The following is a 15,164-nucleotide window of genomic DNA, read 5'->3' on the forward strand; positions in this document are numbered from 1 at the left end:
CATTCTCCCTCTACTTCTCTGCAGACTACTCACATCTGGACTCTTGGACAAGCTCTCTTCTTCCTCTGGTGGTATTCATAAAAGGTCACTGAGCTTCCCCTCTGTGGTTGGGCCCACCTACATGGGCCCTGGAGGCAAACCTGCCCTAGAGGCACAGTGGAGACTGGATAAGTGGGGAGTGTACTTGGAAACCATCTCCATAGCTCTGTCAATTCTCAGAGTGCAGGAAGATCAGCACAATTCTTCTGCAAGTAGACCCTGTGCCAGATGCAAGGGTTAGCACTTCTCTTGGGAAAGGAGCCTGGTCATCCAGGTTTGAGGGTGTGGCTGTCAAAGCTGAACAAAGCCCCAGGATTGAAAGGAACAGACCCTGCTGGGCTCTGCCTGCAATGTGCAGGGAGGTGTGTGCAGCCCCAAGCATCCCTCATTATATAAAACCAGCCTTTGCCATCACTAACCCCAGCTTCCTGTTTTGGAGCAGCAACATAATGGACCTTCTGTAGTTCGTTTGTTTGACTAAGGAATATAATTCTGCTGTGTGGCTCCCAGAGTGGAAAGATAAAATTCAGACTGTCAGGAACTGTCATTTTTTTTTCAGGCCACAGGAAGTGGGACTGAAAACAACACACGTGTTTCCAGTTAGGTTTAAGCCTAATTGTAAGTAAATGATCAGAAAAACCTTACAGGCAATTGTGGACCTGGGAAGGCAGGAACCGCTCCTGCTCTGTCAGGTAAGGGAGGGACCTCCCAGGAGCTGAGCCTTGGCTAAATTTGAACTTAAGTGCGAATTTCTCTGAGGCATCAACTTCCATAAGTCAGCTAGGAGCCAGCTTTTGCTAAGTGGGAAATGGAGCATTTTGGGATAAGAAAAAAATTAGCCTTGGCAATACACCTTGACTTTTTCTACCCAAGCTGTAGAAAAAGTCCCAGCAAATGGGCCAAAGATTACAAAGTATAATGGAACTGAGGCAAAGAAAAGCCTTAGAAATGCCAAGGTAACAGTTTGGCCCCAAACAATAGACAATTTCACAGTCACAACATCTCTAATCAATATAGGAACAAAATCGTTATATCTCCTTTATGTGCATATTTGCTTTTAATCTTATCTGGGATAAGAACTGGCTTGAAAGGAGACTTGAGAATGCTCAGTGACACCTGCAATTGGTATTTGAAACTGAGATACTTAAACCACAGAGCATTCATGCCTAAAGACAGAAGGAGGAGACAGGTTACCCCTCTGAATCTTTATCAAGCCACAATTCTTGTGTATTCAGAAACATGGAGCGTTTAGAACAGCCATCATAAGAGATGCCAAGAGTCTTCATAATGGCTGGTCTCTGGGAAACAGCAGGAGCTGAGTCAAAAGGTGCTGAAGAAGGTCCCTGGGTTTTATAGCATTTCAGGTCTCACCATTTGCTGCTGCTCTCAGTGGGTGTGTGAGAAGATTTGTCTATGGAGGCACATGTGGGATGACACAGCAACCAATGAAGGAGTACTTTTGTACCTGGACCACGGGTACAACTGAGATTCCTTCTCCTTCTCTTTCCAAGTTTTGTTATCAGGGCCTAATGTCAGAAACTATAGAGAAATAGATCTAGTCTTTCTTCTCTTCCTTAGTCCCCCAATTCAAATACAGATCCACAGTTTCCTCAAAGAATGACACCTCCCCCCTTTGGAGTTCAACTCTCATCCCTTGAGTGTCAACAATTCTAGCAGTCTGTCAGTGACATGAGCCCAAAGAGCCCACTTCTTACCTAGTCAGTGAGAGGCCTGTAGACTCACCTCCTGCTTCTACAGCTCCCTTCCACTGTGCTGGGCAGCAGGATACCCTGGGAGATGACTGAGGCTGGAGTGACCAAGCTCAGACCTGGGTCCTGGACTGGATATTTACTACTTGTATGATTTGGGGCAAGCCACTTAACATGAATAAACTCTCTGAGTTCCAGTTTCCTCATCTGTAACAGGGTCATTTCTCTTTGGTATACAAAATAGGGATTTGGCATTCTTATTAGAAATATGAAAAACTGATGATAAAATCTGAGAAAACAAAAGAAAATAAAAAGATCATGTTTTTTTCTAAGTAGAAACCTGACTTTGCCTTTTACTATTCTTAGAAGGATCTGAGAGTCATCTTAATTTAGAGGATGAGATACAGATAAAATGTGTGGTTTTTTTAATTACAAAATTGTAAAACCATATAGCTGATTTTGGCAAATTTCCTAAAAACTTTGTAGGCCAGAAGGGAGTGGAAAGAAATATTCAAAGTGATGAAAAGGAAGGACCTACAACTAAGATTATTCTACCCAGCAAAGCTATCATTTAGAATCAAAGGACATATAAAGAGCTTCCTAGACAAGAAAAAGCTAAAGGAGTTCATTCGCCACCAAACCAGTATTACATGAAATGTTAAAGGGTCTTCTTTAAGAAAAAAAAGGGGGGAAAAAGATAAAAAATATGAACACCAAAATGGCAATAAATATATATCTATCAAAAATTGAATCTAAAAATCAAAATAAATGAACAAGCAGAACAGAAAGAGACTCATAGATACAGAGAACATTTTGATGGTTGCCAAATGGGAGGGAGGAGTTTCAGGAGATGGGTGAAAAGGTGAAAAGATTTAGAAGTACAAATTAGTAGTTACAGTATAGTCATGGGGCTGTAAAGTACAGCACAGGGAATATAGTCAATAATATTCTAATAACTGGGTATTGTGTCAGATGGGTATGAGATTTTTTGGAATGATCACTTAGTTTTATAATGTCTAATGTCTAATCACTGGAGTATATATCTGAAACTAATATAATATTGTATGTCAATTGTAATTAAAAAATAAAAAATGATTTTAAAAAATTCCCTAATTTAAAAAAAAATTCTCACCCTAGGATATTTTTTCCATTGCTTTTCAGAGAGAGTGAAAGGGAGAGAGAGAGAGAGAGAGAGAGAGAGAGAGAGAGAGAAACAGCTATGTGAGAGAGACGCATCAATTGGTTGCCTCCCGCAAGTGTCCTGACCAGGGCCGGGGATCAAACCTGCAACCAAGGTACATGCCCTTGGCTGAAATTGAACCCAGGACCCTTCAGTCTGTGGGCTGACACTCTAACCACTGAGAAAAACTGGCTAGGGCAAAAATTCTCTAATTTTATGGAAATTTGGGTTGAGAGATTTTGCCTTGTCCAGAGTCACATGTCTAGTTTGTAGCAAAACCAACACTAGAACTTAATCCTCCAGACTCTTGGTCCAGTGACTGTACTTCTTTTTGGAAAATGTGATTACATGGCAATTTTAACCTGAAATATAAATAAGAAAACTATTCTGATAACAATAAAACTTTAATTCCAGTTTTAGAAGTCCATATATTATTGTGCTTTTGGTTTCCACACTGCGTCACCATAACTCCTCTTTTCATTTCTCTTTATCCTCTTAGGAAAGCATGTGTGTATGTGCGTGTGTGTGTGTGTTTGTATTCCTTCTATAAAAACCACTCTAGGAGGACAAGAACCATCTTGAATGCAACCTTCAACTATTAATCCATGTGCAGCTTAAATAATTTAAATAAATGCATTTAACAACCTGCTCTGTGCAGGGCCCAGTGATAAGCACAATGCTGCTTTCAAGTAATTTACAACCTGGTTGGGAATTTGACTTCTGAAAATAACTTCTCCAAAGCAGATTCTGATTGGTGTCATCCTAGAGGTAGGAACTAAATGCTTTGAGTGGTTCAAAGAGAGGAAGGATTATATTTATGAAGATGGGGCTGGGGGTGTAATCAGAAGAGGCTTCACAAAGAAGGGTGTCTTTGACATGACCTTGAAGGATGGGTAGGATTTCAATAGTTGGAGATGAAGGGAGGAGTTTTTGATGTAGGAGGGTCATGAGTCAGATGACACCACTTTTCATTACAGGCTTTCAAAGCTTAGGCTTGTCTCATACTCTTCTCATGCAATAGGCAGTCAACAAATGTGTGTTGACTGATTGATACTCTGTAGCAGGTCTCTGGCACTCATTTCTACATTTGGTATGCAAGGTTCACAAGTGCTGTGAGTGCTGCATATGATCAGGCTGTGGAGCAGAAAGGTTATGTTCACAAAGGTCTTCACTGCTGTGCTCTGCCTCTGCAATGGACTTAAATGTCTGACCCAGAGATATTTGTCTTTTTTCCCCCCTCTCAGGACACATTTAACTGTGGCCCACATCGGTTGTAGCTTTAGAATGATGGTGGTGTCCCATTTGTCTGAGCAAAATCTCAACCCAAGTCCTAGGGGTTTTAGCATGGTCCTCTCCAGGCTGGAGCCTCCTACTGCCCAGCTCCTGCAGATGGCTGCTGACCACTCAGGTTTAATTGGAGTGTTCATGGAAGTAGGCTGAGTTTTTGCCTGGCTCTGGGACAGTGGAACAGTCAGGTCAGTTTTCCTAACCTGAATGTTCTGTGGCCATGGCAGCTTCTTCTCCTGGTAGTTCCCCAGGAGTCTGCCCCAGGAACCCATTAGGCAAGTTTTTGGAGTGTCTGACTTTTCCTAGAGCAGAATTGGCAGTTGATATTCTTTCCTTGAAATAGCCAACACTCTGGTCTCAGAAGCTGAGAGCACAGCCATTGTCCAGACCAGGGGTTTACCACCACAGTGTGAAAATTTACTGGCAAGTCCCATCAGTTGTGATTGTGCTGCATGAAAAGAGCTACAGTAAAGGAACACTTCAGCTTACAAATCACTTAGCTAAAAAATTAGAAAGGCTTCAATGTTTTCACATAGTAATGTCACATTTATCCCATGCAGCAGTATGATTTCTGGGTTACCACATCATCTCCACCGCGGCATATGTGGGCCCACAAGAGTGAAGCAGCTCATGAGTTTATCGGCCAGGCCAAGCATTTTCCTGTGGAACAGAAGCTGAGATGCTGGCTTGGTGTGTGCACAACTGAGACAGGTCCTGATGTTTTGAGCACAGGCTGGGGAGCCATCTGTGTGGGCTTTTAATGACTCTGCTGGAGTCAATGACTTCACTAAATTGTGGCCCCCAAAACATATATCCAACCAGAACCTCAGAATGTGTCCTTATTTAGAGTAATGGTCTTTGCAGATGTAATTAAGGTGAGGATCTGGAGATGGGATAATGCTGGATTAGGATAAACTTTAAATCTAATGACAGCTGTCCTTATAAGAAACAGAAGAGGAACAGGTGAGTCCCATCGATGCCTGCCACTAAACACCCTCCAAATCTGGTCAGCCATACCCTGTTGAGCTAGGGTTAGACAGGGCAACCACTCACTCAACCATTATTTTTTAAACCCTGTGCTAGATGCCAAGGATACAACAGTGGAAGAGATGCAGTTCCTGTTTTTTGGAGCTCACAATCTAATCTGATCCTGTGTGCTCTTATCAGTGGCCAAAACTTTGGACAACAGGAAATACAGGATGTGAGAGATAGCTCTTAAATTATAGACGACAATCAATACCCAGATGGAGATAATATGAGTGGATCCTTGAAGCCTTTGCTCACTGGAATTTTTGTGGTTGATTGTGTCTTTACCAGAGTAATGATATGGCCTTAAATGTTTGCAGGTACTGCTCTTTCCACATAGGATACAGTCAGTCAGCTGTGAAGGACCTGGGTTGGGAGTCAGAAGACCTGCCCTGGCCACTGACTTCTCAACCAGGCAGAGATACTATCTATTTGTGCCTCAGTTTCTACATTTGTAAGAACAGATTATAACATGCTGTCTATTTCTTCTTTATTGAAGCTCTATGTTAAGTGAGTCAAAAGATGGTTTCTCACAAAGGGAAGTGTATGAGTTTCCTGGAGTAGCTGTAACAAATTATCGCAAACATAGCAGCTTAAAACAACAGAATGGAGGGAAAAGGGGACATGTGTAATACTTTCAGCAATAAAGATAAATTAAAAACAAACAAACAGAAATTTATTCTTTCACAGTTCTAGGAGGCAAAGGTCTGAAATCAAGGTTTTGGCAAGGTTGATTGCCCCTGGAAGCTCTGAGGGAGAATCAATTCCATGCCTTTCTCTAGGTTCTGGGGGCTGCTGGCAACCTTTGATTTTCCATGGCTTGAGACACATTTTAAAGTCTGGTTGGACACGTCTTTTGGGGGCCACAATTCAGCTCAGTGCCATAAATTATGTTCTCAGGTGATCTTCAAGGATTTACACTGCAGTAGTCCCATCTGAGGCACTAAGAGTTGGTGAGTATTTTGATGCAAAAATAGTTGCTACAATTCTGAGGTCAGATCTCTGGTTTAATCCTTTAAACCTAATGAGTCATCAGCCCCCCTCCCCCCAGTATTTTGTTAGCACCTTGAGAAGTTGACTAGAGGAAATGCTCTTTCTTCCTTCCCTCCTCTTTCTGTCTCTTGCCCAGTGACCTAGAAGGGGAACAAATTTGGTTCAGGTCCATCTGGCTCTAGACCTTCTCTCCCTGCAGAAGTGATTGGTGATTCATAGCCAAAAATTTTAGATTCCTTCTGCCTAGATTTGACATGGTCATAAATAAACTACTCTTTTATTACTGACCTTAAATGTTTTAGGTTTAGAAAAAAAAAGAGGTTTAAAGATTTTACAAATGAAAAAGCAAAAACAATTGTAAATGACAACACAGTTGTGAATCTATTAACTCCACTTTCTTTACAGTATCCTCTTTTAGATGTTGATGATCACTTGGGAGAATTTCACTTCAAAACTATACAGATGTTTCCCAAACTTTTCCTGGCAAAATAGATAATGATGATATTTCCAGGGTATGCTGGAATAAAGAAAGGAGCTGCCACAGCCAGAGCTGCTGAAAGAGGAGCAGCATCTCAGCTCATGAGGGGTTCACTTGCAGTGGTCCCTGGCTGGTGCCCTGCTGTGTAGAGCCATGCAGCATGGACCAGCAAGGTTGTGGATTTGCCATTAGCTTAGGTGGACAAATTTGCAGTATTTTACCTAGTGGTGTGACTCAAGGAAAAGAAATTGCCTTACCATTTTCTAATAAAACTGCACCCCCAATAGGTAGTCCTTTCAAGATTTTTCTAGTTCTTAATCTTATAAAATAGGTGAAAAGTCAGTCAAGTAGATTGGATTAGTCCCATGAACCCAAATCATTCAGTTGGTTGGGATTAAGAAGAAGAGAAGCTGAGACTAGCTAAGGGGGTAAGAAGAGGAAGAGTTTCAGTTTAGGCTGTCTGTGAACTTTGTTCAAATAACATACTTTCTGAGACTCAGTTTCTCTGTTTGTCAAATCAAAACCTTGATATCTGTCCTGACTGTGCAACATGGTTTCTTTCTTGAGACTTAAAAAAAGAAAAGAAAATGAACATGAAAGCTCTTGCAAAAAGTTAGAATTATATTGTTACTAGTGCATAAAATTTAAGGAGATAATTTCAGGGTCATGCAGGTTGCCTGGGTGCTCTCTTGATTCATTCTCCTTATCAGCAATTATTTTGTACAATATATTATTAATGGTGACAGGCTCTTGAAGCTCCATCAATGTTCCTGGCATTGTGGGGGTTTGTTCATTTTGCTTAGTATGGAGATAGGCAGATGTAGGGTCAAGCACCTGATTCTAGAACTACATAATATTTTCTTTCCATGATAGTGCTTGGCTTAGTACCTTGTAAACATTCAATATTTAGAATTCTAGCATTGAAGGGATGCCAAGGATGGTTTGGACCAGTGATCTGAAAACTACCTAATGGTGGAAAGGGAGGCAGAAAAGGTGGGCTCTGTTCACCTCCCTTGATTGGTATAGTTCTATTCCTGTTTGTTTTGGCTTGAATTTTTAAATTACTATTTTAAAAGGAAGAGGTGGAGTTTTCCTTTACATTATCTATGCATCTTTCACATCCCACCTTCCTCCCCAAAGTAAATTTCAGCCACTTTTGCTGCATGCTGAACTAGTCACCAACCACTTTTGGAAGCTGTCTACCAGGTCAGGTCAGGGAGTAGGTTTGTCTGGGCAACTAAAAGGGAGAAGCAACTCATCCTCATTCTCAAGAGTCTTGTTAGAAGAACAGGATAGCATTGTTAAGAGCAAAAAGGCAGCTCAATATAACTGGGACAAAAATAGAGTTTGGGAATAACTGCTCTGCAACCCATAGTGCAAGATATGCCACATTTCTTTATTGAATTAAAATAAAATCATTCTCTATCTCCAACCATTTGACTGGCAAGACTTCAATATCAATATTTTTGTGATTCTTCTTTCATCATTTGGAAGCAAATGAGAACTCCAGATCTTATGTGCACCAGGAAAACCAGATCAGCTTTAGCTTTCTGACTGATAGTTATACCTGAGATACTCAATTCTCTTTTCAAGATGACAGCTCTGGTAGAGGCATCTACTTCCACCATGTTAAGCCAGACCCTCACTTGGTCTTTCCGGCATCCATGTAGTCTCCTTCCCCCATCAGAGTAATGATGTTTCTCTGCCATGTGTTAAGATCAACTTGTTTGGTTTTCTCAGTCTTTTCTGAGTGGGCTATGCCCATCCTTCTCTGAGATTATCAGCTCATCCCACCTCAGAGGGGCTAGAGTGAGGTAATTGAGCCTAAACTCCAAACCCAAAGGCTTAGCCAGACTTGATGTGAGAAGGAAGGGAAAATTCCTTTTCATTCTCTTTGATAATGACTCCATAGTGGCAGGAAGGACTGAACACCAAATAAATTCTCCATAACTCATCAATGAAAGACAATATTCATTGCTACTTTAAAAAGTGTTTAAAAAACAGGGAAGAATAATGTTGGTGGAGGAAATGTTGCTGGCATTTATTGAGATATCAGCCTTGAATGCCCTGGGAATGTCTTCTTCTCTCAGAAAAATCTTAATTCTCCCTAAAATTATGACCATCCATTGGGACATAGCTAGGAAATATAGTAACTTAAAGAAAATTTGTACCCAGTGTTCTATAAAAGTATTTGCATTTTTTTCTTTATTTGAATTCTAGGCTTTACTGATGGTTGGACTTTTGGTGTGTTATCTTTTCTGCCCAGAGGAACATCAGAAAAGAATGACGTATATGTTGAGTACTTATGGCTTATCAGGTACTAAGTGCCAAATACTTTACATACATCTGTTCATTTAATATTAAGAATAACACTGTTAGGCAGGTATTACTGTACTTTACAGATGAGTCAACTATAGAGTTAAATACATTTTCATCCCACAGCTAGTAAGTGAATAAATCCGGGACTTGAATCTAAGTCTCTGATTCTTAAGTTCAATGTTCATTCTGTTAACCCATGTAGTTAATAAGGAGAAAGGATGGAGGACTTTCTCCCTGTTTAGTAGGATTATTTTATGCAAATATTCAGGTATGTAACATCTGTATAACTGCTAACTGACAAATCCAGATGGTATAATAATAGATAGAACAGGAAGCAGGAGAAAGAGAAAGAAGATTAAGGTGGAAAGATACAGGGAGACATAGATACACATGCACATTCCATGATCCTTTGACCTCAGCCAGTCAATGGAAGGAATTAATAGAAGTGGGTCTTTCGAAAGACAGTGACCTTAGAAAGGTTGTCAACAATTCCTCCAATAGCTGTTTGCTGATAATTGCGTCTGGAGACAAAAATATGAGTATAAATTGTGTCTTAATGTTATGTTGGTCAACAACGAAAGAAAGAAAGAAAGAAAGAAAGAAAGAAAGAAAGAAAGAAAGAAAGAAAGAAAGAAAGAAAGAAAGAAAGAAGAAAGAAAGAAAGAAAGAAAGAAAGAAAGAAAGAAAGAAAGAAAAAGAGAGAGAGAGAGAGAGAGAGAGAGAGAGAGAGAGAGAGAGAGAAAGAAAGAAAGAAGAAAAAGAAAGAAAGAAAGAAAGAAAGAAAGAAAGAAAGAAAGGAAGGAAGGAATGGAGGAAGTAAGGGAGGGAGGGAGACAGGAAAAGAGGAGGGAGGGAAGGAGGGAGGGAGAGAAAATCTGGAATGCTTATTTTCATGATCATTTTCCTGTTTAATCATAAAGGGTTCTTAATTGCAAATGTATTTTTCCTTGGTAATAAATAGTAAAGAACACTGATTATGGAAATTATCTAATTCTTTTTTTAAAAAATCCTCACCCAAGGATATTTTCTTAATTGATTTTGAAAGAGAGGAAAGGAGAGAGAGAGAAGCATTGATGTGAGAAAGAAACATTCATTGGTTGCCTCCCACATGTGTTTAGACTGGGGATGGAACCTGCATATTGGACATTGTGTCCCAACTGGGAATCAAACCCTCCACCCTTTGGTACATGGGACAGGGCTCCAACCAACCAAGCCACACCAGCCAGAGCTCCAGTTCTTTTTGTTCCTCTTCTTGCTGCCTGTCATCACTGTTGAATTTCCCCTTCTTTCTTTTTCACCAACCCTCTACACCAACTAAAAAAAATCAACAAGCCATGCTGAGTACTCTATGCCATATGCTGTGAAAGGGATGGCAGGAGAGAGACAATTCATATTACTGAGGACCAAATATGTGCTTATTGCTCTTGACCTAGGAGGAGACCCAATGTCTTTTAGTAGGAGTTATGTAAATGTTCTGTTCTTGGGGCCTCTTAGAGTGTTTTGTTTGGTTTGGGAATAATTTATAATGCAGGGAGACCTTACCACCTAATTCAAATAGATGTGAATACATTGAGTATAAAATTAAATTTCTCTCAAGTGGTGGTTATGAAGCTAGGCAAGATTGGTTCAGAATAAGTGAGAGCCAAGGGGCTTTGCAAAAACTAGAGGTAGTGGGAGACCAAAATGTGGGAGTTGTTTTTTGTAGCAGGTAGAAGGTGTTAGAGAGCTTCTTCAGAGTCAACCTCAGGGTAAAGCAGCAGATCATACACATGGCAGCTAACTCAGGAATGTTGGAAGCCATTCCTGGGCATTTCCTCTGCTCCTGATTTCACTCTTCATATTTGGAACACATATCAGTAAAATGGTGGTTGCCAAAGTTTTAGGACTTGACTGCTTCTCTGAGAAATATTTGTTCCAAACCATTCTTCCATTCTGGTGTTAAAATCAAGCAAACATCTCACCAAGAATGAGTTACATAGGCCCCACATCGCCCAGCATCTGTTAGAAAAATTTCAAGGATGGTCCCTCTTGACACCACATCAAATCTTTGAGGTGAAGAATAGATAAAGGAAGACTATAGGAGGACACAAAGATGAGAACAGAAGATGGGCCTCTTATCTCATACTTGGCCCAGGTGTGGAACTACCTTGTCTGAAGAGGCAGCATAGCATACAAGATGGACATAGGTTTCAAAGCCAAATGGATCCATGCGCTCAGGTTCTGGTTCTGCCTTTTACTGTCTGCGACACTTTGCCAGGCCACACAGTTTCTACAGTCTCAATTTTCTTCATTTGTAGGGTAAGCTGTCTGAGAATTCAAGATAATGTATGAAAAATGCCTGACACAGTAAGTTCTTAGTAAAAGGTGCCTATTAGTATTATTATTTTATAAACTTCCCAAAGTTTATAAAATTTGTTGGTTGCTGCAGCAATTTCTCACTGCCTCAAGACTCTCAGTTCATGTAGCATAGACACTCCGACCTCCAACTACCATGATGCTGACACAGATCATGCCAATGGATAGATACCTTGTTTCACAAGTTGCCTTTCCATGAGGAGAGGCCTAAGCATATTTGTGGCCAACAAACTACATAGTCTATTAATAATCCATAGAAGAAAACTATTTCCACGGCAGTATTGGGATTAAGGCTACAAAACTGAAATTCGAGAAAGTAAAAGGAAATATGTCCTATGAGCTGCGATTTAGCATGGAGTGTGTTATCTCAGCCAGTCTTCCATGGCTGGCCCTGACAGCATCGCAGGGGAGAGTATGGAGAAGGTTTCCTCTGCAAGGTGCTATCAAGGATGACTGGGCTAAATCAACAGTCTGAGAAATATTGATGTGTAAATCAAAGAGAGACCAATTAACTATGAGCTACATGTTTGCTTTAGTATGCTTTTGACTTTGAAATGAGAAAGCTGACACTGTATGGGGTGCTCCTTGTAAGCATGGGAAACCACAGGTTTCAGAGACCCCAGGACCTCCAAATATGTGGGTTTATTTTTTCCACACACTGATAAGTTCTAGCTCTAATTCCTTCGCATACTCTCCGCTACAGTTTTATTACTGACTGTGCTCTGGATGCCCATTAAACGTAATGTACACGCACATACAACATCAACAATAACAACCCAAACCATTGCTTGTACAGTTAATAAAAACCAAATGTCCCAGTAGCTGGCAACTCCACATATCATACGTTTTTCTTTTTCCTACTGATTTAAGAATCTCTCTCCCTGAGCTAATTTTCTTTCCTCTTCACTCTACTTTAGGCCCCAAATGTCTATATTCTGAAGGTCTTTTGTCAACCACACTTAAAGATTTCTGTCTCCTTGAGGGTGAACTTGCCTGCCTTGTTTCATTACTTGCACTGCATTCTTCACAGCTGAGGACTTTGACCTTCTGAAATTCCTGCTGGCGATTAAATACCAAACCCAGCAGTTCATAGGAGAGTTAACAGTTTTGGTACACACAGCAAGATCTGGAAGAGGGGTCAAGTTATTAACTCACGGGAAAATGTTGATCAGATGGTCAAATGCAGGATGTAACTCACATTCTAATCAGCTTTGGCACTGGTGTGTGTGTGTGTGTGTGTGTGTGTGAGAGAGAGAGAGAGAGAGAGAGAGAGAGAGAGAGAGAGAGAGAGAGAGAGAGGGAGAGAGAACTAGTTAGAAAACAGCTCTGCTCTTGGTGAGCAGGAGATCCTAAGTTTGAGCTTTTTCTGCAATGCACGTAAATGCTATTGATTCCTTCTTTATGGAGCTTTTAGGTACTCTGGTCCCTCTTCAGACAGCCTTGCTATGGCCCTTCTTCATAATATCTCATTTTGGTCTTACACAGTGACTGTCAGAACTACTGTTTCTTTCCTCCTTCTCTTCCCTTTTGCCTTTTTACATCTCAGTTTTAGGCTTTTCTAGAAATTTAAAATATCACTTGGCTGGTCAGTAAGATAGAAGTTAATAAGAAACTTGCTGGGAACATGAGGCATATATCTCATAACTCTACTGGGTTTTGAAGTTTCCAAGTCAGAAAGTGGGGAAGCCAGGAATATAGGTGAACATTTTATGTCCTCCATTCAGCAAGAATATTCACTAACAAATTTATTATTTTGTAATCGAATAGAGATTTTAGGTTTCTAAACTTTCTGAAAAACCTGTGAATTTGATTAAAGATGTTTTGTATAATTGTCTCCTGATCATTTCAGATTTCTCCATTGGTCCTTCCCTTCTTTCTGTTGCCTGCCCTCTGGCGATCACTGTAACTTATTCCCTGGCACAAGTTGGGAAGAGTCCCAGAGAGAGAAAAAAATAGATGATTCTGCCTTCTTCCTGTTTTGGAACCTGCTAACATTTTCATGGGAATAGGAGACTAACATTCTGGGTAAAATGTGTTTGGGGGTATGTATTCCGGTAGCATAGCGTAATGGTTAAGAGCAGTCTAGAAAATACAGACTTGAATTACTTTGGCTAATTAACTAAGCTTGTATGACCTTGGGCAAATTCATTAGACTCTCTCAGCTGTACTTCTGTCATTTGTAAAGTGGGAATAATATTAATTTCAGACATGCAGCAGGCTATTGTGTGGATGCCTGACTTTATGGGTACAATCCATACTGCTCTGCCATTAGAGGCAGCAAAACTTCAGTAACTGGAGGAAAGCAATTTCAGATCAAATGGACAGATTCATTTGTAACTACTCAGGGAGCTCCATGCCCCAAACTTCCTATTCACCGATGTCCAGGAATTTGGGAACTCAGTCACTTACTTTGTCAGGGTGCATTTGGCAGCTCTCATAGGAAAAACATAAAAGGGAAAATTTTGAAGATTTCTGCAGTTTCTGAGCTATGCCACCTAAGCGTTTCAGATCCTGCTAAACAATTCTAGAACCTACCGTGGAAGCATTTGAAATATCCAGAATGAGGTAGTGCTCACCTGATTTTTTTTTCTAATTTGACCATTTTGGTCCAATCACTGTTGCTGTCTTTGTGTTCAGGCTTTGCCCCAGACAAGAGCTGGTTTTTAGTCAGCCTCACGTAAGAAGGTAGCTATAACCATTACATGACTGCTTGGCCAACCTGACGGTGGTCGCCTATTTGACTAGCATGAGGCTGTTCCAGAACTTTCTCAAAATTTGGTCTCAAAAGATCCTTCTGAAGGTATTGAAGAGTAGGAGTAAGAGACTTTAAGTTCTGTTCCCAGGAACTCTGGAATCAGCCCAACTTGTGTCCTGGCTTCAGCCTAATGAGAGCCAGGAGTTCAGTGATAGTAACACCACCTCCTAGTGCTGTACAGTCCACTGAAAGCTTCATCCTCACATGGCTCTGGGAGGTTTTAAATTGTAATAATAACAAAAAGTTGTTGAGCACCTGCTTTGCAGTAGAATTTATGCTCTGCACTTCGGTGCTCATCACAATCCCATGAGGTAACACTATTCTACTATTTGAAGGTCAAATGGAGGATAAGAGGGACCAAGTTACTCTCTATGTGGCAGAAGTGGGTTTTAACTGAGGTGGGCTGTGCCTAGACCAGCATGCAGGAGGCAGGCCCTGAGCAGGTGGGAGCCTTAGCAAGACTGAAACCAAAACCCAGATATCTCATTCCTGGCTGGTCCTCTTCCTGATACCTGGTGCTGAAGGCACTTTATATTTTGGATTATTAAACTTTAAGCAGCTTATAAAACCACTCAATTTTGCTTACCTGCACTCAGCACACCTCACCAAGTGGGACAGCACTAGCTCTCTCCTCTCTCTTCTCTCTGTCTCCTCTTGAAGCACTTCAACCCTGGCTGCCCATTAAAGGCTCAGGGTGGCTTTAGATACATGCCCATGGCAGATGGAATAAGTAAGGGTCTATGGGGGTGGGACTGGGAACAAGTATTTTCTAAATGCCTCCAGGTGAGTCCCATGGAATCAGGGCTGGAAACCACTCACTTAAGGCATGAAGGTTTGAGTTCTGAGGCTGTTGGATGGAAAGTCAGCCTTCCCCAGGGGGGCCCCTTTAAGTCTCTTGCTTAGGGTTCCTGGCCCTGGCTGCACACCGGAGTGTTAAAAAGTACCCATGTCAGGGCATCGCCTTCTTCGGGGAGCCTGACTTAACACAGTGAGCCAGGCCTGGGCATCAGCATTTTCAACAGC

Source organism: Miniopterus schreibersii (assembly GCF_964146895.1).
Source record: "Miniopterus schreibersii genome assembly, chromosome: 1".
In the NCBI taxonomy this organism is placed as follows: Eukaryota; Metazoa; Chordata; class Mammalia; order Chiroptera; family Miniopteridae; genus Miniopterus; species Miniopterus schreibersii.